The following is a 27,950-nucleotide window of genomic DNA, read 5'->3' on the forward strand; positions in this document are numbered from 1 at the left end:
GGGAATACCTGAAGGTTGGTCTGTGCTGCTGTACTTCATTTCAGATGACTATAGCACCCCCTGGTGAACAACATTAACATTTCATAATTTTCTCCAAATAGCATATGCTGCAAAATCGACAAGTGGCTTTTAGAAGTAGCTCCTTTGGTGTCTTTTCTCACTTTTGGTTAAGGAAGCATGTGCCCAAATTGAATTTAATTCATTTCAGAAGCTGTTCCAATACGAAAGTGAGTTTTATGTAACATGCAAATTTACTTCCAGAAACAAATAAGAATTAGGGGGACTTGAGTACCTTGAATTAATCAAATTAGTTGCAGAGCATACTAATTTAGAAGAAGCAAAAGGCTGAAAATTTTATCTACAAAGTACAACAAAAATTATTTTCTTCATTTGCACACATAAATTGCAAATTTTCACTGGGCTTAAGCACATAAATATATTCACACACTTTGCTCCCCTACCTCTTTTAGATCTTTACTCATATGTCACTTTCTCAGTGATGTTTTTATTGATAATCTTATTTGTAAACGTAGACTCCAATACCCTACACTCCCTATGCCTTTCTCTGCTTCATTTTTCACCACAGTTAGGATGGCCAAATAAATTTTTGTCCAAATCAAGATACTTTTGAGAGTGGAAAATGATGCTATTAATATTTACACGGGGACAAATAGGCAATGGGTACACTGTAACAAGGTCACCTCACTCATAGTACTTATCATCTTCTAATGTATTATATATTTTACTTTTTATTTTCTTTCTTTTCTTGGTAAAAACTCACAATGAGCAGAGAGTTTTGCCTGTTTGGTTTTTCTCTCGTTTTTTTTTTTTTTTCCTTATTGCTCTAACCTCAGTGCCTAAAATAATGTTCATAATAGGTGCTCCATAATATTGGCTGAATAAATGAACATGCTTACCTGCTGTGGTCATTCAAAATGGCTGCAAGTCCTTGGTCACTTATTTCATTGAGAGGTAGCACTTATTTCTCCATTCCTTGAATCTAGGCCGGATCTCTGACTACCTCAACCAATAGAACGTGGTAGAAATGCGCTGTGACAATTCCAGACCTGGCCTTTAAGAGGACTGGCAGTTCTTGTTTTCTGACTCAGAGCATTAATTCTTGTTCTTGGCATGCTTCCTTTTGCAATCCAGCCACAATGCTGTGAGGAGCCCAGGATATTCGGGTAGACCAGCCCCGCTGAGCTTTCAGCCTACAGCCAGGATCAATGACCAAGTTTTGAGTGAGCCATCTTGTCTATTCCAGCCCATTTGAATCCTCAGGTGACTGCAGTCCTAGCCAACATCATGTGGAGCAGTAGAACTGATCAGGTAAGTCCTAAAGAAATAAAACAGTTGCTGTTATTAAGTCACTAAGTTTTGGATGGTTTGTTATGCAGCGCAGTAGATAATTGAAACATCTGCTATATCTATGCTGAGCACCACCAGGAAGGACACAAAATGAGTAGGAAAAGATTGATCTTAAGGAACTATGAGTTTAAAGGAAGAAAAAACTCACTTATATGAATACTGTTTTCTTGTAAGTTGATTACTGCTATAAAAAGCCAAAAGTAACCTGGAAGTTTGTAGGAAGGATGTGTTCAAGGGGAGTTTAGGGAAGTAAAGACAATTCATTCAGTTGGTGAAGAGTGAGGAGATTATCACTAGATAGAATTTAACAGTTAGAGGTGAGGGGCAGAGTTAGTGGTGGAAGCAGAGCTAATAGCATGAGCACAGAGGTTAAAGAAGCATGAATAGCTATTCATCTAACAGCAAGAAATTTAGTTTGACCAGGGGATGGGATCTATGAAGAGAAAGGAAAGGCAGAAAGGATGATTAGAAATAGGTCATGGTGCCTTAAATGTTGTGCCAGTAGTTGGATTTCTTTCATGGTCAGAAGTCAGATGATTTGTTTCTTAACATCTACTGTTTTCCATCACTGATTAAATAAACATTATGTGTAATCACTGTAAGTGGAAACTTCTTTTATAAGAAGAAAATAAAATCACTTCAGATTTCTCTTCCCAGAGTTAATCACTGTTAATCTTTTGTTCTTGTGTTTCCTCTACACATTACTACAGTTGGGATATGGAAGACAGAAACAGATTGTATCCTCACTCTTTCACTAACATTCATTTCATGATTACCCACCTAATTAAGGATTCTCTGAAAATAGAGTCAATATTTACATAAAATTTATTGTATGAAAATATCAAAATTTCTTTAGTTCATATCCTGCTAGTAAATATTTATGTTGTTTTCAAATTTAGATTTAGCTATTATCAAAATGAACACCAGTTGTGCATTTACCCAAATGTACTTGGGATACTGTCTTTGGCCTATACTTAAGGATTTTATAAGAAATGGTCTTATGAAATATTGCTATAGCTGTTGTGTCCTGAATGTTTGTGTCCCTCCAAAATTCGTATGTTAAGCCCCAACCTCCCAGTATGACTATATTTGTAGACAAAGCCTGTTAGAATATGGTAAATGTTAAATGAGGTCATAAGGGTATGACCCTAATCCAATAGTGACCCTAAAAGAAGAGGAAGAGACACCAGAACTCTTGCTAAGAGAGGACACAGCAAGAGGCAGCCCTGTGTAAGCCAGGAAGAGAATCTTCCCCTGGAACTGAATCAGCACCTTCATCTTGGACTTCCCACCCTCCATAACTGAGAAATAAATTCCTGTTGTTTAAGCCACCCAGTATGTTGCATTTTGTTATGGCATCCAGAGAAGACTAAGACAGCTGGCATAAATATTTGGCTGAGAACATTGTTAATTACATTGTACAGTTCATATTTAAGAAGAAAAAATTACTTTTGTAATGAGAAAATTTTTTTTTATTATTTCATGGACATTTAATTGAACAGGAATCCTAATGCTCAATTTGCTTTGTTTGCGTGAAATCTTATAGCCAGATATGTGGCTCTTTTCTGTTTGCCCCAATTTTCTTATTTATTATTTATTTAATATTTAGTTATAGTATATATATTTTTATAGATAACATTAATCGTGTTTTGGAATAGGCAGTTTGCAAATAAATAAACAGATGAAATTAAGTGAACATTATTTCAGCCACTTAGCAATCATTAAATTCAAAAGAGTAGTGATATAATGGAGCTAAGCATTATGCAAATTACTGAAACAGAATCATGTGAATTGACAGATAAATATATCTGTATTTTTCATATCTAAATGCATATGGTAGGATAGTTACAGAAATCATAAGAAATTGCATATTTATTTAGTTAGGGACAAACTAAGGAAACACACTTACTTTCCCAAGTCATAGCCAGACAAGGAAATGAGATTTCAAAAATTCCTTGAATAAAGAAAGGAGTTTAATAATTTAAGGAAAGGCAAATGCTGCCTTCATAACTTTCATTGAAAGAGAAGACTGAGATGCAGCAGGGAGGGTACTAACTGAACAGGACTCTAAAGGAGACCCATGTTAAATAAAATAGATGATATAAACACTTCTAATTTGATCTTTATTGTAGGTATGATATACCTTAATGTAGAATAAATAATCTAATTAATTTTTTCACATGTCTCTAAAATGGCATCATACTAATGATATGCAACTGTATGGAATACATGACTTCCTGGGAAGAAGTGCAAGAGTTTTCTCTAAAAATATTACTATGTTTTAAGAGGTTCAATTAGTCACACAACATATCTGATCAGCTTTGTAGGTTTGAGGAGCTTTTAGGGCTAAGTGAATGATTGCAAAGTGGGAATAATTTGGCAAGAGCAGAACAGTACTTTGAAAATTTCAACCAGTAAAAGTTAAATGCAAAATCTGTCTGGATATCATCTGTAATACAACAGAAGAGGAAGAGGTGACGTTTTTAAAGGATTACAGCTCTTTAAATTTTAAGGGGAAATGTATAATGCATACAAAATGTCATTTTCCAGGAAGCAAGATCCTCAATTCAACCAATACTTCCAAATTTATATAAATACCTCCTTTTCTCTGAAAATATCTAGTGAAAAATTAACTAGAAACAGTGAAGTGTATTTTTAATAGTTAAGTCTGAAATTAGTGAAACAGGAGAAAGAAAAGAGGGTTAGTCAATATAGCAAATGGTATTTCCTATCAGATCCATGTGGCACAGTGGAAAGAACGTGGCTTTGAGAACCAGATGTCCTGGCTTCAATCCTTACCTCTATGATCCATGAAATATGCAAAGCTGTATACACATATACATTTCTATATACATGCACTTTCTAATCCTTAACAACGTTAGCTCATGTTATGAATGAGGAGACTGACAGGGCTTATTAATTTGTATGAGATCACAAAGCAGCTAAGTGACTGAATTTGAATTCTGGTACAATTTACTCTAAAGTCTGCATTCTTTCCACTCCACAGAAAAAGCGGTGAATAGTTGCAAAACCTGTGAAGAGTCTGAGATTTTAGCCTTTCTCAGTTTTCACACATGCTAGCAGAAGACATGATACTCCTGGGTCAAAGACAAAGAGCTTTTTCACTCACAGCACAGCAAGAAACATGAGTTTCATGTTTAAGTCAGTTCTCCCCCCACCCCCAAACACCATAGGGCAGTTTAGAGAGGCCCTGGTGGATGCTGGGCAGACAGTTGGGTTTGTTGAACCTCGAGTTCAGGAAAATATTGTCTTAAAAAGAGTGAGGCCAGATAACAGTGTCATTGTTTGTCCAAGAGGGAGATAAAATTTTTACTATCCTGTTCAGGACACAAATCTGCCCTCTACCTCTACAGGGTATATTGAGACTCTATCTTCTAAGACTGTTTGATATGCAAACAACCTTTAAAAGATAGCGTGGAACAAAAGCTGTCACAGTCATATAGAAATGCTAGGAAGAATTGCCCCCCAGCAACGGTATCTGAGGAAAAATTCTAAATAAAATAGATTGTGAGGTTTACTGGACAGTCTGACAAAAGCCCAAAGAGGTGTGATGAAGTTGTACGTGGTGCATGTTTGCATATATTCATATCTAAGTCTGATTCAAATGCAGTCCTTGGGGTCTGGGGTCCATGTCATCAGCCCATTCACAACAGGACATAAGGCAGAGATGATTGGGAGAAAGGAAAAGACTAGAATCTTGGTGAAGAAGATTAGCAAAATTAGGTAAGACGTAAGGGCTCCAGTCAAGGAGAGTATGCTTGGGGCAGAAATTTATCCTAGACAGGAAAATCTAAGCAGAAAATCAGTTGTATGAATTAAGTCCATCTGTAAGGACAAGTTCCATTCAACTTACTGAGCACTCAAGAAGTTAGTGTCTCCAGTGCAGGGGCAGATTTGTTTCCTGACCAGAATAATAAAGGTAATGTCTCCCTCTGGGGCAAAGATTGTGCAGTTTAGTTTGAAGCCCCAGATAATAGCAGGAATAATTCCAGGCTTGGTGGATTTATAAGTTTTAATGCACTTCTTGCTCAGATTAGAATTAGCTTGCTAGCTGGGCAGGGCTGTGCTTGTTGATGAAAGGGTTTCCAGAGGACACAGACTGAGAGAGGTAGAAATTGACAGAAAGAAGAGATAAAGAGCAAAGCTGGGAGGTCACTTTTTCAAAGAGATAGTAAATGATCTAGTGAAATGTCAACAGCGAAAAAACATGTGCCTTTCTGCACAAGCTAAACTGCTGCAATCTTTGCCCAGGAATTAGAAGTGAAATGTCAAGCTAGCTTAATAGCAGATCCTACATGATAGCAGAGCCAAAGGATTAGAATTTGCAGAGAATATGTCCCCTCCTATTTAAAAGAAAACATTATTAAACAACTCAATTAAATTAGATCCAAACCAGTTTGAAATCAAAGACATTACCCTTTTCTTGTTAAATCCCTAGTCACTAGATAGCTAAACACTTGCATGGTCTTAGGAAAGCTGTTTTAAGGCACTGTATTATTTGGGAGAATATCATCTTTATGCATTTGCACTCCGGCAAGTCATCTCAGAGTCCGTTATATTCGAATCCTGTAATCATTTCTTATAAAAAGGTAATATCATCTGCCATATTATATTGCACTCATTTCCATAATAAAAGTTATAGTTAAATCTGATAACATCACTATTTAAAAGAAATGTATAAATATATATACATATATATATAATTCCAATAAATTTCTAAGAATAACTTTAAGAATAAGCTAAGGGACATCATTTTTATCTACTTATGAGTCATTGTATTCTCTTGCTTTAATTTAAAGTTTTGATCATAATAAACTTTTTCCAGGTCTGAGATAGCAGCAGCAATAACGGCTTCTCTTCAAACTTTGTGTGGAACAGAGAATAATTCTCATTTAACTTCATAAAATTGATGTAACAAGTGAGAAAAGATTATTTTTGATTCAAGTAACTTTAACTTTTTCATGTTTAATAATCATGCTTGCATAGAAAAACATATAAAAGAGAGAGAAATAAAAATGAAGAAAAATGTAGTCCATTTTCTCAGCTATAATTTGTTGCCTAAAAAACTGAAATTATTTTAATTAAATATACTAATATAGTTTGGAAAGAAATTTAAAAATTAAATATATTTGTTTCCAAACTTTTAGTAGAATTAAAGAGATTTCCTATACTAGTCTGCTTTAAAGATCACAAATGTAAACATTTCATTTTAAAACTTATCATATATGGAAAATTATTCATGTAAGATACTTCAAGGGCTATTGTCAGTTTCCTCTGTTTTTTTTTTTTTTTTTGCCCTAAATCTACTGTACAAGTGCAAAGAAAAGACAGGTTTTAATTACTTTTTTAGGATTGTTTCAGTTTATATATATATATATATATATTCAATGAGAATAAATGTTGGCAAGGATGTGAAGAAAAGGGAACTCTTACACACTTTTGGTGGGAATGTAAATTGGCACAGCCATTATGGAAAACAGTAGTATGGCAGTTCCTCAAAAAATTAAAAATAGAACCACTATATATTCCAGAAATCCTACTCCTGGATATATATCCAAAGGAAATGAAATCAGTACCTCAAAGAGATATCTGCCTTCCCATGTTCATTGTAGTATTATTCACAACAGCCAGTACTATATGGTAACAACCTAAATGTCCTCTGATGGATGAATGGATAAAGAAAATGTGGTGTAGATATAAAATGGAATATTACTCAGCTATAAAAAAAGAAGATCCTGCCATTTGTGACAACATGGATGAAACTGCAGGGCCTTATGCTAAATAAAATGTGAGACAGAAAAAAGATGAATACTGTATGGTATCACTTATATGTGGAATCTAAAAAAAATAATAAAGAAAAGAAAAAGCAAATTTCATAGAAACATAAGGGTGATTGCCAGGGCCTGGGAGCAAGGGGAAATGGGGAAATGTAGGTCAAAGGGTATAAAGTTTCAATTACAAGACAAATAAGTTCTGAGAATCTAATGTACAGTCTGCTGGTGACTAGTAAATAATATTATAGTTAATAGATAATATATTAGCTATAAGAATATAGATAATAATATTGTATACTTGAAAGTTGCTGATGATAGATCTTAAATAATCTCATCACACAAAAAATAGTTAACTACATGAAGTGATGGATATGTTAATTACCTTGATTTTAGTAATCATCCCATGATGTATACGTATATAAATCATCACATTTTACATATACATTTGTCAATTATTCCTCAATAAAACTGGAGGGGGAGTTCTATAATTAATAAAAGAAATGTGACCTTTACTGTCAAGGCGTTTTCTTGAAAAATCGTGATAGGTTTGGAAGTATTTTATAATCTCAGTATTACATTTATCACTTATTCTTAACATACCTGGAGTGAGAAAGTCAATGTAAGGCATACAGGAGACAAAAGTAAGTAGGTCTACTGAAAATATTAAATACCACAGCTTTTAGTTAGCACAATTTATGTTATGAATTTATGGTGCCAAGAATATAATGAGATTATCTGGGGAAATTAACTCAGGTCAAAGAAAACTCTTTAATGATCTACAAGGAAGAGAATATCTCTGCAAGTGTGGAAAGTCCTTAAGTCTAAACCAAATGTTCTAAACCATCAAACTGCAAAATGCTGGAAATGTTGGACCTAAAAGTTATTATTACTCTTCTAAATTGGAAGAATATAAATATGTCAAAGGGATACAAGTGTGTTTGAGTCTCTGAGATAGGATATTAGAATAGAACAGCCCAAGTCACAGATATATGATTCCTGGGCTTGACTTTTCCCAGCTGAAAAGATTAGAGAAGTAGAAAAAAAAAAAGAAAAACTCAAGGTTATATTGTTAATAAAACATGGATAAATAATTAGATTTTAGCCCTAAAACTAATGAGTGCTTGACTCACTACTTCCTTCCACAAACTAAGAACTTTACCTTGAGCAGGTAATTTTTAACATTTAAAAAAATATTAAGCAATAATTAAATAATTTCATCTACCAATTTAATAATGAAAATCTTTATTTTCAATATATAAGGGGAAAATTATGCAGCATGTTACAAAAGAAACTAGACTTTATCTTCTAAAATCTTAATATGAAAACATCTTATCTATCCAATACACTAAAATCATAGGAAGAAAACCAGAAAGAGAGTAAGGATTTTTTTAAAAGAATTATACTGGGGGGCTTCCCTGGTGGCTCAGTGGTTGAGAATCCGCTTGCTAATTCAGGGGACACGGGTTTGAGCCCTGGTCTGGGAGGATCCCACATGCCGCGGAGCAACAAGGCCCATGAGCCACAACTACTGAGACTGCGCGTTTGGAGCCTGTGCTCCGCAACAAGAGAGGCCACGATGGTGAGAGGCCCGCGCACCGCGATGAAGAGTGGCCCCCGCTTGCCACAACTAGAGAAAGCCCTCGCACAGAAACGAAGACCCAACACAGCAAAAATAAATTAATTAATTAATAAACTCCTACCCCCAACATCTTCTTTAAAAAAAAAAATTATACTGAACAGAAGTTGTCTGATTCTAGAAAAGAAAATTTTATCCAATTCCAGTCTCAGATTAAAAAGCAGTAGATTTCAAGATGATACAATTTACCATAAAAAAAATCTTTTACCCCGACAGCAGTTAAGAAGTGACTGATGTGTCAAATCCTCACCAATCCCCTGCAGCTGAGGCTGGTCCTTCACCACCTTGTGATATTTCTCATCTGCTCTGCTAAAACCAAGCCAGTTACCTCTGAGGGCCCTACACCCAAATGATTGGCTTCAAAGTTGGGATATATCAGGCCATCAATTCCATGCATGCATCTTTTCTCTGTTAATTTTGGTCACTGCTTTTTCCTGAACATAGCCTTTTGAAAAAATGGATCATCACCTAACTACCTTATGCTTTCTTTACATCTTCTGCACAATTAATTGCCTTTCTCCCTACTGCTCTTCTCTTGCAACCCAAATTCATGTCACAGGGCTTTCTGGAATCTCTGTCCATTGTAAACACTCACCATTCCCGTCTGAAAGTGCTTTTTCTACTTCACTATTATGAACAAAGCCTCCTCTCCCACAATGCCACTGCTCTAGTGCAAAGTGTCTCTTCTCCTACCCATCAGCCACCTCAGAGCCTAGAGAGAGCATTGCTTCTCTCCCAGCCCTTCAGTTCTCTTCCATCTCTACGTAATAACTCATTGTGGATTTTTTTGGTGGCTATTATTTATTTTAAATAGAAAGATTTAGTCAATCTGAGCTTCTCCAGATTTTTATATGAAAGAATAGATTTCTGGTTAGTTTGTTCACTTTTTCTTTTTTTTACTTTCTCGAAGTTTATTCAAATTGCTAATTACAAAAAATGATACAAGCTTTGAAAAATACAAAATATGTAAAGTACAAAAGGATATCTTCCCCACTTCAAGTCCCATTCTCCAAAAGTAATCACATTAGAATTCTGGGGTGTTTTCCAGACATTTTCTATACACACAAGTACATATACACAAAGATTTTATTTAAAATACATACATTGTTCTACAACTTTATTCACCCAACAATGTGTAATTGACATCCATCCACATCTGTAGAAACAGATCCACTTCAATCTTAAGTGGATTCTACAATATGGATTCTACAATATGGCTGCACCATAATTTAACCAGTCTCTATTAATGGACATTAAAATTCTCTCTCCTTTTTTTTTTAATTACCAAAATGCTATGCTAAGTATCCTTGTGCAACCATTGAATAACATTGTTTTCTGAGTCTCTTTCTTCCTCTTGGCTGCTATCATCTGCTGACACTGAGCAACTCTTCCTATTCTTTGGAAATTTGCCATTTGACTCAGTCTTGTCTCCACCCCAAGTGCTTTTTTTTGTAAGTCATCTCAACATCTAGTCATATTATCCAACTACACAATAGCATTATAATTTCTGAACCTCTTAGCTTCAGCCACCTTCAACCTACTCTCTGCTTCAGTCACCGCCTCCCAATGCACATCCTTGTCACCCCAGGGAATAGTTCCCTATTTGGTTTCTTTCAAACAACTCTTCCTCAATCACTATTTGTTTTCCTTTCAGTTTCTCATGCCCTTGTTGACAACATCTTTCTACCACTGAGAAGGGCAAAGGCCCTTGAGGCCTCCATTTCCTTCTAATTTATCAATCCTTTTCTATCTACTTTTCATTCCCTAGAGCCCATGGTTTATCACCAGAATTTCTCTAGCCAGTATTTCTAAGTTCCTAGTACCCAAATTATTCCACTAAAACTAACCAGGCAAAACTCTGACCTTGAAGAATACTACAAACTCATCTTGCCTTTTCCTGTACTTGGATGACCAGGTCTTGCTGGAGAAAAATCACATGACTATATAGCTTAGATCAACCATGAATTCTCATCTCCAACCCCAGCTAGGCCCTTAGCACTTCCTGGCAATCTTGTTACGGCATCCTCTTCAATTATTTATAGTTCATTTATTCTTTATTTTTTTCTCTTTTATTTTTTTTAACATCTTTATTGGAGTATAATTGCTTTACAATGGTGTTAGTTTCTGCTATACAGCAAAGTGAATCAGCTATATGTATACATATATCCCCTCATTTATTCTTAATATGGCTAATTCATACTTCTTCCAAGTCTAGATGGAATTTGCTAATCAATCAATTTTTACCACAACCAACGTTATCAAAAATAAAGTTCACATGTTGCTTTTACCAGGTCTCCAGGGGAACAGAGAGAGAAAGTTAACCAAATGTCAACTGCTCATACATAAAGCTGAATGGCTTTATTAATGTTTAGCCACACAAAAGTTGCATATTTTATTGATATAGGTCTGCTTCCATGTCTATTTTCCACATTAATCAGTAACTTCTTTGAAGAAAGAACTGAATATTATTTGCATGTATAGCTCTTCATTACGTACTCAATAACTACTGCAGTCTGAATATATTTGGAGAGCAGTGAAAGAGCTTTCCTAAATACTTTAGAAGCCTAAAATTAATCCATGACTGAAAGTATAGTTTATTTTGAAAATCAGAAAACACTAGTATCAAGAAAATATGAAAATATGGTTTGAATACTATGTTCTAATTAAGGAAGCAAGCATGAGATATGAGTTAGTTTTTTTTAATGTTTTTATATTTGGAAAGTTTTAGCATTTGAATGGGTAATTCAGTTTAAAATACATTAAGTATCTGTGATAGACTGATAATGGCCCCCAAAGATGCTTCCATGTTCTAATGCCTAGGACCTGTGTATACCTTATATGGCTAATAATGTGATTCAGTTAAGGATGTTGAGAGGAAGAACTTCTCCTGTATTATCCAGGTGAGCCCTAAGTGAAATCGTATGTATTTCCTTAGAAAGGTGGATGGAGTTTTGAAACAGATGCACATAGGAGAAGGTGATGTAAAGATGGTGGCAAAGATAAAGTGCTGTGGTTACAAACTAAGGAATGCCAAGGATTTCTGATACACACCAGAAGCTGAAAGAGGTATGGAACAGATTCTCCCCTGGAGTCTCTGGAGGGACCATGGCCCTGCTGACATCTCAATTTCTGATTTCTAGAAACTAAAACTATGAGAGAATAAATTTCATTTTATGCCACCCAGTTTTTGGCAATTTGTTACAGCTCCCACAGGAAATAAATATAATAACACTGTTTTTCAGGCACTAAATGAGTCTCTAAAGATACAAAGATTAAAAAATAAAGGTGGAGAGGGGTGTATTCCCTGACCACTGTTAGGTCCCAATTTAGTGAGCGAAGCTAACATAGAAATTAAAAATCACCATATGGTATGGCTTCCATACTGGAAACGTACTGTGGCCCTGGAAGCAGAGAGAAGAGATCTAGTAAATTGTTGAGGAGTCATGACTACATGGAACAGCATCTGGGAATCAAAAAGTTAAAAGAGCATGATAGGTCTAGAGAATGGTGAACAAATTAGAGTGGATCATAGGTGGTAGGGGAATTGAAGGGAGATGAAACTGGAATGGTAGATTATAAAGCAATGCATTATTCTTTAGACAATGGGCAGTCACTGAAGGATTTCAATAAGAAACCAACATGCCTTGATTTCTGTTTTAAAAAGATAATTCTGAAGCATTTATGTGGAAAATTCACTTAAGTGGAATAACTCATTCCCCTGATGATGCCCGAAAAATGAAGTGTTACCTAACTAAATTGGTTCCAATAGCAGGCAATGAATTTTCATTTGTTTTGGCAGCATAATCGCAAGGTAGTATGCTTAAATTCAACTGCTAGACAGATCATTAACATTTCTTTACTCAGCCAAACTAGAATTTTTAATACCTCTCATTCCTAAAAGAATAGGTAGATTTAAATAGAGAGCCTTAATTCATCACATGGAGTATTATTTAAAAGTATCGAAATGGATTTTTTAAGGCAAGAATCTGTGAAATGTAGTCTCAAAGAAAGGATTTCTTATAGCCTGATTTTCCCCCCTTCTAAATACTGAGTAATTTTCTCCAAAGGCTATTGAGTGGAGAATAAATTCGTTATGTCCTCATGGGTAAGAAATTATTAGCCTAATTGAGTCCCTGACTTATTCCTCCAGAAAAAAAAAAATCCCTAAGACAGAAAGCATTGAGAAATTCTTAAGGGATACCAAACGCTGGTCTTAAAAAAATACAGGAAGTAATATAAACAAGCTGCTTCTGTTAAGCAGTGGCCGAGTTGCACCAACAATGATCTTGCAGCTCTCACTGAGGAAGTAAAGAAAAGAAAAACTACTTCCTAAAGTAGCCACAAGTGAGTGAACAGAAGTTAGAGATAAAAATCTACATTTTGTGGGTTTAAAAAATAATGCAGAAATGCCAAAGACACATTTTGAAACTGTTCTGTTCATCCAACTTAGATGTATTTGTTAATTAACAAGCCCACATTTTAGGACTTTACTGCCCAAGCCAAGCATTGACTGTTGACCAAGAATCACAAAAGCTATAGTCTTGAATTTTCAGCATTAGTACCAGTCCACAAAACTATGAGACCATGATCCAAGGTATATTTCAAAGATAAATATTTTTATTTTCAATAATTAAATCAAGCCATAGATCTCTGCTTCCCTTTTATCCTTGATCAATATAGCCCAAAGTAAAGGGACCAGTAAATATCTGAGAGGAGGGACAATGAACATAGACAAATAAGCCTTTTATTGTTGCCTGAAAATTCTAGATTTACCAGTTAGTTGCTAACTCTGCATTTCATGTTTTGCTTTGCTGTCCCTAATAGGTTTTTCTTCTTTTTTTAATTTAATAGACCCTGATTGTACATACGGGAAATTCAGTGAATGGAGAAGATAAAATAAATGTTAATGAATTTATCACTATATTTGCACTAGTGATCAATTCACTTGTAAAATTCATGACTCTCAATGAATGTTTGATTGGAAAAAATAATGGTATTTGAAAAACAATAATTATCTACTGCTCTATTCTACCACACACTACAGACTTGGCAAGAAGCAGAGAAAAGAGTAAACAGTCCTTGATCTCCCAGTCAGTAAATCTAACTTTACTGCTGAATCAAAATTTTACAGCCAAAAGAAAACATTTGTAATACAATAGTAATTCTTTAAAAAAAAGATAATGGTGAAGGTGTTGATAGATATGCATTGGAAACAGGATGTTGGACTTGGAAATCAATGTGACAGAATCACTGTTTCCCAGCAAAGGCCCACATACCATAAAGGTCTAGTTCATTCTAATCTTGATCATACTTCTCCTTAATTTAAGTAATTGTGCTAATTCCTCTGAACTTCAGTTGTTCATATTGCTTATTATGTACAAAGCATGGTGAGGGATATCAGGATAGATACCGTGCAGTATGGGGATAGAGACCGTGCGGTATGGGGGCAGTGGTGAGGATCTCTGGAAACCCTACCCAAGGTTTCAGATCTTGCCTGTGTGTGTGTGCATGTGTGTGTAAAGCTTTCAATTCTCCCTTGTCCTAAAATCTAAGGAGCTTATACATTTAGAATAACCTTGCAGGATTATCAAATCCACAATTAGATATAGGATTAGAAAATCTTCAGGACCATCAGTTCTCAGGAACTCTATTTCATTCTTCCAGAGTCATAAAAATGATGCTTCTGAGGTAAGTATCTGAGCCAATATTGGACTAAAGGATCTCAAAAGAAGAGCATCCAATTCAACATTGGTTGGATCAGCAAGAGATTTGCAAAATAAATTTGGAACTGCATTTTTTAAGTTAAAGAGATGTTTTCCAGAAAAAGAAGAGTGAATGGAATTCCAGACAGAGGAAAATACATGCTCAAAGGTACAGAAGCATGGAAAGTTCAGGGAACAGAAAGTTCTGCACAGCAGTAGGAGTCTAGAGGTTTGGAAGAAGATGAAATATAAATTGAGCTCCCTGCCACCCACACCAAAAGCTCAATCTTGGATTCTCATCTCTGCTCCCATCCTCTTCCTCAACATACATTCCAATCGCATTCCCCAAATATTTATCCCCAAGTGCTGACCTCTCATCTTGCTGAACCTGTACCTCCAGGCAGCATGTTGTATTATTGTTTTTGGACTTTTTGGGGGTTTGAACTGGACTGTTTTTTTGGATTTGCATCACTGTTTGCTAAATTATTAGTTGTATGACCTGAAGAAAGTTACTTAATCTCTGGGTATGAGTTTCTTCTCATGTAAAATGGGAAAGATAACGTCTTTCTCATAGTATTGTTCTGAAAATTAAATGAGAACAGGCCTCTTGAAAACATATGGCATATAGTTATGACTTCAAAAAAAGTGAGTCCTCCCTTTCCACTAGAAAGCTCTAGAAAGGCATGCCATTGAAAGGCAGATCATCCTGTTGTGAATTCTAGCTTCTCAAACTACTAGCTATATGGCTTTGGGTTTAACTCTCTAATCCTGTTTTCTTTTAATAAAAGATAATAAATCCAATCTCAGAAAGTTGTATCGATTAGATAAATGGCAGCTCTTCCACTGCCTTGCAGTTATAGATTCTCCTCCCCTGAATATTCTCTCAGTACCTAAGAGTACGTGCTGATGACTGCGTAAAGAGTCTCACAGTCCTACTCTTAACCTACTCTTAAGGTTACAGTCTAGTGGGAGGAAAAGAAGGATCCCATGTACCCAGTGCAATACACAGTACATAGTTTCTTTTATCTTTATAACAACCTTGGAAATAAAGTAGGTATCAGTATCCACATTTTTATACAAGTCCAGCTGAGTTTCACAGTGGTTAACAACTTGTCCAAGGACACCAAAAAATAGAGGTGGAGTAACCTTCAAATAATGTTTGTGTTTACTTTAGAAAATCAGTTGCCTGCTTCATCAGTCTGCAGCTCTTTCCTATGTAATAGCACTGAACATTTATATATGCTATATACTGCACTGCCTCCAGCTTCAGGGATTGCTCATACTTCTCTGAGGAAACTATCTCATTATCTCCTGAACTGCATGGTTTAGCAACATGGCACAGAAATTCAGGCTAATCTATAGTGGAAAATAGTTTGTCTAGCTCCTGAAGTCAATTTAGGAGTATATTCAACGTACGTATCTTATAATGGTCAGAATAGCCTCTGAAGCAACTTTCAACCCATAAAATGGAATCGGAGCTCTTTCCAGCCTTGAGTTCATCCCATCATTAATATTTCAGGATTTTACTAAACAGTGAGAATTCCAATACTCTAACAAGCCAACAAACTCTTTTGAAACCTTTTAGCAATATTCAAATAACCTACTTTACAAAAGAAACAAGCTTTAATCTTATGTCTGAACAACAACATAAAAAGTAAGTCTATGAATTAACAAGTCTCAGAATAACATACTTAAACATTACTGCAAAACACAGTGCTGTTCTTGGCCATCAAAGTTTAAACAGAAGATTCTACATGCCATGATTACGTTAGAAATGTTGATAAGGGACATTTTATAGCATTGTTTTTTAGATAGAATAAATTCATAAACATGGTATCAATTGAGAAATGACTAGTCATAAATCTATTTCTGAGCAGTGGGTAATTAAGAGAAACATATGAAATAAGTAGAATTATCCTCTTCATCTTTTTTTTTTTTCTGTGAAAGGCCCAAATCTGGTTCCAATCAATGGGAAGATCTTTGCAAACTCTACCTTTGCAAGACTGATTAGAAAATTTTTAAAAATCCCACAAAACAACAACAAAAGTGAAATCTGTTGACTAATATAAGTTTTTCTCCAAATTATTTTTCCAAATTCTCTGCCAAAGCAAACACATGGTACGTGTTAGTCAGCTAGGTCTGCATCAATTCATCAGTTGTATGAACTGCAATGATTTTGTTGCCAAACCTATTACACTAAATCCCACTGTTTTTAAAACCTGACTCCAAACATCCTTTAAGCTTGTAGAACATTCTAAATGTAGCTTAAATGTACACTATTTTTAAATTACTTTTTTTAAGCAAACTTTGGGAATATTCCTCTTGGATAGATCCCACATTATAAATTCTCTTTGTACCTGCTAACAGAAATGTACAATATAAACCTTTGTTCTTTTGGCACAAAGTATAGAGAAAGGGAAAAGCTCGTTTTCTCTATTTTTGTTAAGATTTTATTTAAACATTCCCAAAAGTAATAGAAACTGTTAGAATAGTTTGACAAGAAATGTTATCAGATAGTTGGAATTGAGAATTTTAATATACAAATGTGTACTTTATTCTTTCTCCCACAGACTCACGTCACTGAAAAGGTCACTTACTCTATCACAAAATAGAAATTATTTGTGATGATTTTAACCCTCACATAAAGAACATTGTATTTATTGCTGTTCCTGATCTTCAAAGATAAGGTTGATAATGATGATTACCATCTCCTTGTTTCTGAAGAAAAAAGACCTAGAAGAGAACAATAGCTCTTTCCATGAATAAGCATAAATTTTTATTATAGCAATAAAAAAGTAACTATTTAACAGACATAATGTGAATCTGCTACAATTTTCAAAAGGTTTTATTCTCAGTTTATGCCACATTCTAGTCTTTAATTTTAAATTTTAAATTGAGTAAGTCTGCAATTCACGATACCTAAGATTTATCTACCTAACCTGAATATTATATAATTTAATGTAACATTATATGCCAACATCTCAGTGAGTAAAAAACTCAGAAGAAAACATCCACAAATCTTCACCACTTCATCCCTCAGATACTTGAATCTGTTCCCACCTACTCTTTCTTCCCACTGGTTAAAATGGATGAACTCTTTGTTCATCCCTTGTTCTTAGCAAATGCCAGCTCCTCCATTTGCTTTCTAATCTCATCTACTCTCTCCAACACAAGAACACTGCTTCCACAATACTCACTTCTCTCTCCTACATCATCCGTTTTCTCCCCCATCTGAATTTTTCCATCAACATATAAAAATGTTGTTCTCCTATCTAAAGAAAAGGCCTCTCGCCAACGTAACTCATTTCCTCCTTCAGTAAACACTCCATATACTTCTTTCCCTTTAGAGGAAAACTTCTCAGAAGATTGTCTCTGCAAATTCTGTCTTAAATCCACTCTGTTCAAGATTTTCTCCCACTACCCGCTGAAGCTGTTGCTGTTGATAACCTTCATTCCGGTCAATTCAATGGCCACTTCTCACTTCTTGTATTACTTGATCCCTCAGCAGCTTTCCACACAACTGGTCACACTCACTCTGCTGGTAAACATTTTCTTTGCTTCCAGGTCACTACAATCCCAGTTATCTTCCTTCTTTTTGGCCCTACTTTTTATTCTACTCTGAAGTTTCCTCTTCATCTCTCCAACAACTGCTGAATGTTGAAATACCCAAGGCTCAATCCTTGTATATCTTTTGTGTCCTCACTAATTCCCTTTCATCCAGTCTCTATTATAACTCATGTTTCCCAGTATGGCCTGAACTTCTCCCCTATGCCCTCAGGTCCAACTACACAACATATCTCCACACGGATGTCTAAGAGACATTTCAGTTTACCATATTCAAAACTGACCTCCTCATCTCTATCCTCTCTGCAAACCTGCTCTTCCCATGTCTGTTAAGGGCAACTCCATAACTTGTAGTAGTTCAGAGAAAATGCTTTACAAAGTTTTCTCCCACAATTCACGTTGAAACCACAGCAAATACCATTAGCTCTACCTTCCAGATACATCTAGAATCAACTACTTCCCACTATTTCCCCCATTAGTCACTATTCCAAGGCCCCTGAATTATTGCCACTAGCCTCCTCTGGTTTCTCTGCTTCCACCCTTTCTCCCCTTTAGGTTCTTCTCAACACTGATAAAATATGTCAGATCATGCACAATTTGCAAAATCCTCCAGTAGCCCTTTATCTCACTTAGAGACAAGTCTAAGTAATTGCAACAGCTACAAGTTCCTATGAAGTTTGGCTCCCTGTGCTTTTGTGATCTTATCTTCTACAATCCCATGTATTTACTGTGCTCTAGTCACACTGGCCCCCTTTATGTGGCTTGAATTTGCTAGGCATCTCCCACTTCAGTGCCTTCATAATTGCTATTTTCTTTCCTGGAATCCTCATTTGCTACGTAACCCCATGGCAAGTTTCCTTCAGCTCCTCCCAGGTTTAACTCATATATTATCTTCTCAGAGTGTTCTTCCCTGAGCATCCTATTTAAAATTGCAATAGTCCCCTGGAACACCCTCTGTCCCCTTCCCTTGGTTTATTTCTCTTTAGCATCATTATAATTTAACATACTGCATAATTTACTTAGTTTAGTTTCATTTCTGTCTCCCACACTTCACTTTGCAAGTTCCAAGAGGGCGAGTTTTTCAGTGTTATTTACTCCTATCGACCTGATGCCCAGGGAGTTGTTTCAAATATTATAGGGGTTCAATAAATATTTGTGAAATGATTATATAAGTAAGGAGTAGAGTCCATGGCAATTAAAAGCACAGATTTCAGTGTTAGGAAGACCTGGATATGAATTCCTGCTCTGCCTCTTACTAAGTAACTTACCTTGAACAAGTAATTTTTCTTAGCCCCAGTTTACTCATTATAAAATGGATATAATGATACTTAGCACTCAAAATTATTTTTATAAGCTGGAAAGGAAATAATAAAATTTAAGCAAAAAAAAAGAGAAAACATCACTTTTGCAGTGATTCATAATCACTATCAATAATGAGTAATAAAATGAGATTGTCCAAATATATATGATAAATTGTAATTGCTTTAATTGACCACTAGGTTAATTATTTTAATCATTTCAAATTTACTCAAAAATTATTTTTTACTTTATAGTGCCATTTGATACTCATTAAAAGATGATTAAGAAAATTACAGTACATTTCTCACAAGTTTTGAATTATAAAATGTAGTTTTATAAATAAAATAGTTTTTTAGATATACTTTCCATAAAGAGTTCCATGTTCAATTTTAAAATGTAATTATAGTATTCAACAAAGACATTTTAAAATAATAAATTTAGATGTTAATCATTTTGGTTAGCTCCAAACTTACAATGAGCTTTATTTTATTTTTTTATTTTTTTTTGCAGTATGTGGGCCTCTCACTGTTGTGGCCTCTCCCGTTGCGGAGCACAGGCTCTGGACGCGCAGGCTCAGCAGCCATGGCTCACGGGCCCAGCCGCTCCGCAGCATGTGGGACCTTCCTGGACTGGGGCACGAACCCGTGTCCCCTGCATCGGCAGGCAGACTCTCAACCACTGCACCACCAGGGAAGCCCACAATGAGCTTTATTTTAAAGTTGGTCCTCATTTTGTCTGATGGTCCAAGGCTGCCGATCTTACAGCAGAAATTTCTCCCACCATTCTACTTACCCATAGGATTTTCCCACCAACCTACCTTCATTTTCATTGTAAAGAGACTGCACTTGACAAAACCCAATATTGGCTCTGTTCCCAGATACATGGATTTCTACTTTTCTTAAATTTCTCTGTCTCCTTACCTCCCAGTATTCACAATGACTATCACCAACTTAAGCTCCAGGAAAATCAAATACAACTCTATTCCACAAAAACACTGAGGCCCCTTGATCTGGTCTACTCCTCTTATTAGATAATTGGAAAAGTGAAGCACAAGACATATCAAGTGGTTCAAGTTCACAAAGCTAGTCTATGAAAAAGTTGGACCTTGAATCCATTTTGCCAAATAGCCAACCACCTGTTTTGTTTGGAGATTTTTTATTTTTTTACTTTACTATATAGCCTCAACTATCTTCTCAGCTTTACTCTAAAGCCAAACATCTTAACTGTTATCTTAACACATATATGTATGGTTCTAACAAACATTTTACTGTTGTTGAATAATGTGACTGGAACATTCCATGTGCGACTGAATATTGCTTTCTGGCTATCTATCTTATAGTTTTAAGTTATTGGTATGGAAAAAGCCTGGGAAATGTAAATACTCTTCAGTTATTAAGCATTTTAACTTACATTTTAAATTGTAATGTAAAAATAAGTTGGATGTCCAACAATTAGTTGTTTGAACTTTTTAATAATTATTATTTTTATGGGGTATCTTATATTTGCCAACCAATGTTCTAAGAACAAAAATACATGCTCTGGGCCAGATCCCAACAGAACATGAATTTGAATGGAGGTCTAACTCCAGCCCTTTCCATTTGCTGCAGTAATACTTAACTTGTTTACTTACCAGGAAGAACATTGTCTACTTTCTACGTGAAGAAGGATTTTAAAATGCAATCAAATATATTCATTTCTCTCTTCCCTTTGTGCCTCAAAATACTGAACTCATAGCTCACCTCTAAACAAACTTCTTCCAAGATTTCTGGTTCAGATTATGTTAGATGGTCTCACAATTTGAAAGAGATGTCTTTTTAAAAAATACTATTGTAACTTTTATCCTAAAGTACATGATATTTGTGTCTAATTTTGACTCCAAGCAAAGCAGTTTGTTCCTAAGTAATGCTGCCAGTTATGTAAACTGTTAACTAGACATCAGAGGATCTGTGTATTCAGCAATAGTACCTTTGTGGAAGAGAAAGTAACCTTCCATCTCTTTTTGCACCAATACTGGTACAGTAAATATATTAAAATTGGCTGGTGTTGGTCTCTATTTCAAATAAAGTTTGTTATACAGAAATGACTAGGTGGACATTATAAACAGCAATCATATCTTTCTGATTCTCTATTATAGTATGCAACTAAATAATATCATTGATTAGGTAATCCTCTGAGAGCAACACCAAAAGTTTTTTTAAAGTTTGCATATTTAAAATATTAATGGAAACTTTAATATCCTTACGGGAAAAATAACTCAGAAATGTAAATTTTAGTCACTGAGGAAGACCTTTCAGTGAGCACGCAGCTCTTAACTCCAAACGGAAAGTGATACTTAATGCATTAGTATATATCTGCTTAGGCAACATTGGAATAGATAAAAATAATCACAGGAGAATCTTAATAATGAAAAATAATGTCTTAATAGCTTAAATTTCTGAAATCCACCCCTCCTGTCTATGTCAGAAATGTTCTACCTGCTTTTGGCTCACAGTTTAGGGTTACATATATGGAGAGTTCTGAGTTGTTCAGAATCTACCAAGAGTCATGAATTGATTTTGTCTTCACTTCTATCTTACCAACTGTGTAAAATGATTTTTTTCATCATATTTTAAGAACTTTATGGTTTCTTTGATAATAATTCAATAGCATTCCTCTTGTTAAACCACCTTGATTCAATTTTAATATTTTAATGCAAAACAAGATTTTTATCTCTTAATGAATTAATCATTTTTATCTCATGATTAATAGCATAATCAATGCTATTTATACAATGGCTGAGATTAAATGTCCACAGTATGTTTATAGTCAGAGAGCATTTTGAGAAGAGAGTAAAGCAGGAAATGATACTAACTCATAGCAGTAGTAATGGCTAACAGAAGTTCATACTGTGTACCAGGCAGTACACTTCATGTTTTTAATGTTTTAGTTAATGCAATCTGTTTAAGAATACTATGAAGTACATGCCTCATTGTATCCATTTTGGAGATGGAGAAACTCAAATACAGAGAGGTTAAAGAACTGGCCTAAGTGGTAGAGAGACAATTAGAACCCAGGCAGTTGAAAACCGAAGACTGTTCTCTTAACTACCATGCTCTACAGCCTCTGGGGTCTTTGGAAAGAACATGAAACACAGATTCTTCTAAAATAGGAGAGAAGAAACTAACAGGTGATATCATAAGTGTGTACAGAAGTGGAGGGGAGAGAAGTTAAGTACTCACTTGATAACTTGCATTTTCTCTGTAAAGTATAAGGCAATATCATCTGTGGATGATTAGGTATTTGGATGTAGGGCAGAAAGTTTAAGGACCATAGTACACTCTTAGAGACACCAAACCAGGCAGCTTAAGTACAATTGTGACCATTAATTAGCAAGCTATTCCCCAAATCACCTTCCCTACATTACCTTAAATCCTTACAGAAAACTTTACAAGGTAAGAATTAAATGGAAACTGAGGATCAAAGAGGTTAATAGTTTGTTCAAGATCGCTCAGATAGTAAGTGCTGAAGTTGGGTTATGAATCAAGGTCTGTCACCAATGTCCATGCTCTTCCACTCTGCCACAATGCCTCAGAAAATAATGGAAAAGGGGACCACTGAAGGCAAGTAGAAGTAATATTGAGAAGTATTGAGGGCACAGCTTAGAATGAAAGTCATAAACTGTTGTATAACTTCAGTATGCATATGTAAGCAATGTTCCACACCAACTCGGGTAGTTTTTGAACCCAAATTAGAAACAGATGTAACTGCTTTCAATTGTGGCAGGAAAATAACTGGTTAGGTGAGGATAGTGAAAGCACAAGGAGTAGAAGAAAAAAGTAGAGCCAGGAAAGAGCTGTTTAATTGAGAGAAAGTGGAGATGTTGTGGCCATGAGGACAAATGTCAGGTTGAGAAGAAGAAACAACAGGAGACAAATGGAAGCAGAACAGTTATTGAAGAGAGTGAGATCTCTGAATCTAAGATATTTGCAAATGGAGGAGTTCAATAAGGTTTGACTGGAAGCAGAGATTTGCAAATTCTTAAGCAACCATTTAATGATTTTCACGCTTTTGTGCATACCTAGAGACTGTGGCTTGCTTACTTTAGTTAATTCTAGTGCCACTCCTAAGACTTCATGAAAGATTATTTCAGTTTTTATAAGTTAATATCTGTCTTAGTACTCCACTCAAGTTAAGAGCCTTATAGAATGATCGTTTGCTCTCCTTGAGTACTGATGTTTCAAACTATGAAATTTTTTAAAATTCCAACTTTTTGATGTTTTAGAACTTTATTAAAAGTGGGCAGTTCTTCATCTGCATTTGAAATTCTATCAAATATACTGAGTTTCCATTCAGTGGCTACAAAGTGCAAAGTGAAGGCAGTCAATCACCCTATTTGGTTGGATCAACCATCATCACTGGACTTGGACAGTGTAGACCACAAACACTAAGTTTCTACTGCAAGAACTTGGCTGACAACACAGCTTCTGGTAAAAACTAATAATTCAAGATTACAAGTATCATATTACAAATAATCATTTTTAACCCCATAATCCAAGTTGTTGCATCCAAGCAACTTCTTTGAGAACATCGTTCTAATACCTATCTCAATTTACCAACAAATTAATGTGCAAAATTTATTCTAGTTAACTGTAACTGCCAATGAAACAGAGACACAGGTGTAGAGAACCAACGTATGGACACCAAGGGGGGAAAGCAGGGGGTGGGGAGGTGTGATGAACTGGGAGATTGGGATTGACATATATACACTAATATGTACAAAATAGATAACTAATAAGAACCTGCCAAATAGCACAGGGAACTCCACTTCGCTGTACAGTAAAAACGAACACAACATTGTAAAACAACTATACCCCAATTAAAACAGAAAAAAAAACCTGTAACTGACAAGACCTAAACAGTTACTCACTTGAAAATTCGGTCCTGACCACTTAAGGTCTCTGAAGCAATAGAAGATCTTGACATTACTGCTTGATTGACCTCCTGATCAGTTTATAGAGAACAACCTGTCTTGATTTGACTCAAAAAACATAAGTACAGGGGCATAGCAGTTCCTTGTGGGCTTAAACTAAAACAAATCACTAGCAGGATTTTCCATTGAGTGTGTATTTTTAAATGATTGTCTAAAATGATGTATCTATTCCAGCAAATGGTGTGTCATATAAGGAAATTTCATTAATGATTATCAGAAATGCACTCCCGTACAATGAGACAATGGTTCTATACCCTAGCTCCACTGTAAGAGGCAAACTTTTATACTGAAAAATATTTTAAGAGCTGTAGTTTTTCCTCATCTCCTTTCCTCTACAAGCATAATAAGCAGTAAAACTTGGTGAAGGCTAAAATAGGTGTCCCAGGCTTTACGTTCCATATCCCTGAGTATACCAGATAATCTTCTAACAATGATTTTGTAATGTTCTGCCTTGCCTGGTTTTTAAATATTATGAAGAAATATGTTACTACTACTCTTCTTGGAAGATTAATTCTCCTTCAATCCTTAATGCTACATTCAATCCTTAAAACATCCATGTAAATTCTTTCTCACAGTGAAAATCTTACTTGTTGAACTTTTTTCTATTACAATGTAATAGAACTTTATATCTTGAAATAAAAATATATACCCTCCACAACAGGGTAACTATTTAACCTGGTAATATTTTACATACATGAGTAATGAGATGACTTCAGCTATTCAAAAAGCAATGGTAATTCATTACCACACCCTCCTTAACAACAGAAAAGATGAAGCAAAAATAATCCTTAAAAGTAAAATCACAGGTTTAAAAAATGGCAACTGTTTTTGGTGCTGTAACATGGAGGGAAATGTGACCTACTTAGAAACTTTTTTAAAAAAACAGATTCTCAAGAATTTTATAAGCTATCATTTTCTGATACTTTTCAATATTTTTGCCTTTGTTCTTATTTTTCATTCATTTTCCACTATTTGGTACCAGACTCAACAAACACACTTCTTCTGTGACCTAGAATTGACCCAGTACATTGTACAAGTACAAATCTTGAAGTTGATATATTTTATATCAGAACAAAATCCAGAAATACATAGAGGGGTGTGTGTGTGCATGTATGTGTGTGCGTATGTGACCTTCTTATTTTATCTAAAACTTAGGAAAATTATAGATGTCATATTTCAAAGGCAGAGTGCTTATAATAAATTTGATAAGGTATAATATCTTTTAAATTGACCCTGCAGTACTGTATGATATCACTTATATGTAGAATCTAAAAAATACAACACACTAGTGAATATAACAAAAAAGAAGCAGACTCACAGATACAGAGAATAAACTAGTGGTTACCAGTGGGGAGAGGGAAGGGGGAGGGGCAATATGGGGGGTAAGGGACTAAGAGGTACAAACTATTAGATATAAAGAAAGCTACAAGGATATATTGTACAACATGGGGAATATAGCCCATATTTTATAATAACTAATAAATGGAGTATAACCTTTAAAAATTGTGAATCACTATACTGTACACCTGTGACATATAATATTGTACAGCCACTACACTCCAATAAAAAATTTAATTACATAAAAAATTGATCCTGTAAGACAAAATCTAATTTATATATGAGAGCATCAAGTGATGAATAAGCATGAGCACTATTACACTATAATACTGCTTTTATGCTTATATAAAATAAATGGAACTACCTTTATTATGAAACTATTTTGACAATATCAACTGCTATGAAACTAGAGGGGAATTTTTTCACTAGAGTGCTTTATTTGCTATAAAAACCTGCTGTGCTATAACTCAACAAAGCAGGATGTTAATCAAAAAGAAGCATTTTTCAAATGAGATTTTCTGGCCCTAAGATCAATGAGAAACAAGGCAGAGGCATGAGATACAACAGAAGCTACTATGAGTTAAGAGTAAGACTTATCATTGATTATTCCTTCATTCAACAAGCATATGTTTTTCACTCGCATCACAGTCCAAATGGGTTTTGCCAAATGCAACTGGCCTTTCCTGGTGATTTGATATCTGGCTTCTCCATCTTGTGTTGCTGAGACCTTCCAGGGCTTCCTCAGTGTCCTCTACATTCAGGCAGCCAATGAGTAAAGAGCAAAGCTGAAGGACAACATCCAAGAGACTTTATGACTAGGTCTAGTAAGAGGAGACATCACTTCCACCACATTCATCTGGCCAGAAGCAGATGGCCTGAACCAACTGCGACAGGGATCAGGAAATCTTGCCTTCAGGATGCCCATGAAGAGGAAATGGGGTTGGTGAGCATTAAGATTTGAATTGTGTCCCCCCAAAAGTATTTGTTAGTGTTCTAACATATATAACCCCCAGTATCTTAGAATGTGATAGGATTTGGAAATTAGGTCTCTACACAGGTAATCAAGTTCAAATGACGTCATTAGCATGAGCCCTAATCCAATCTGACTGGTGTCCTTATAGAAAGGGCAAAATTTGAACACAGAGACAGACGTACGAGGACACAGGAGACCATCACAGGAAGAGACATAGGGAAAAGACAGCTATCTACAAGCCAAGAAATGCCAGAGGCAATTAGAAGCCAGGAGAGATCTGGAACAGATCCTTCCCTAGCACCTTAAGAGGGAACACAGCCCTGCTGAAACTTGATTTTAGGCTTTCTGCCTGCAGAACTATGAGACAATACATTTCTATTGTTCTAAACTACCCAGTTTGTGGCTCTTTGTTACAGCAGCCCTATCAAACTAATACAATGAGCATCTTGGTGGTCTCTGTCACCCTTCCACCTCTGATAAATAGAGGCTAGGTTATTTAGAAAAACCTTTCCATAGAAAACAACCAACTAAAAATTCTGGGTAAAATATCTGTAAACTTATGAAAAAGCATCAAAGTTCTGACAACGTAAGAAAACGCTAGGCCAGGACAGGTCGGTGGCCAAGATGGTGGAAAAGGAAGACCATAAGCTCACCTCATTCCACAGGCACACCAAAATTATAGCTATTTACAGAGCAACTATTGATACGAAAAGCCTGAAGACGAGCAGAAAAATATCTTCTACAAGTAAAAATAGAAATTAGAAACCACGAGGCAGGTAGGAGGGGCAGAGATGCGGTATAATCAAGAACCATACCCAGGGGTTGGTGACCCACAAGGGGAGGATAATTACAATTGTGGAGGTTCTACCAGAGGAGTGAGGGCTCTGAGCCCCACATTATTCTCCCCAGCCTGGGAGTCCTGCACCAAGAAGACCAGGCCCCAGGGATTCCCTGGTGGCGCAGCGTTTGAGAGTCCACCTGCCGATGCAGGGGACACGGGCTCGTGCCCCGGTTCTGGGAGTACCCACATGCCGCGGAGCGGCTGGGCCCATGAGCCATGGCCGCTGAGCCTGCGCGTCCGGAGCCTGTGCTCCGCAACGGGAGAGGCCACAACAGTGAAAGGCCCGCGTACCGCAAAAGAATAAATAAATAAATAAATAAAAAGAAAGGAACCTGGGTCAGACCCACCTGCTGGTCTAGGAGAGTCTCCTGGATAGGCTGGAGGCAATTGGAGCTCACCCTGGGGCTACAGACGCTGACAGTAGCCATTTTGGGGAGCTCGTTGTACCACAAGCGCACTGGTGCT

The 27,950-nt window shown here is 35.8% G+C and overlaps 1 long non-coding RNA gene across 1 annotated transcript; it reads right to left on the bottom strand.

The window, feature by feature from the left end:
- Window positions 1–27,950, bottom strand: LOC307195588. Its single transcript, XR_013830871.1, has 3 exons — window positions 27,833–27,950; window positions 918–1,336; window positions 1–60 (listed from the first exon to the last, which is right to left on the bottom strand). It is a non-coding gene; the product is annotated as an uncharacterized lncRNA (long non-coding RNA).

The sequence above is a fragment of the Stenella coeruleoalba genome (assembly GCF_951394435.1).
Source record: "Stenella coeruleoalba genome assembly, chromosome: 12".
NCBI classification, from domain to species: Eukaryota; Metazoa; Chordata; class Mammalia; order Artiodactyla; family Delphinidae; genus Stenella; species Stenella coeruleoalba.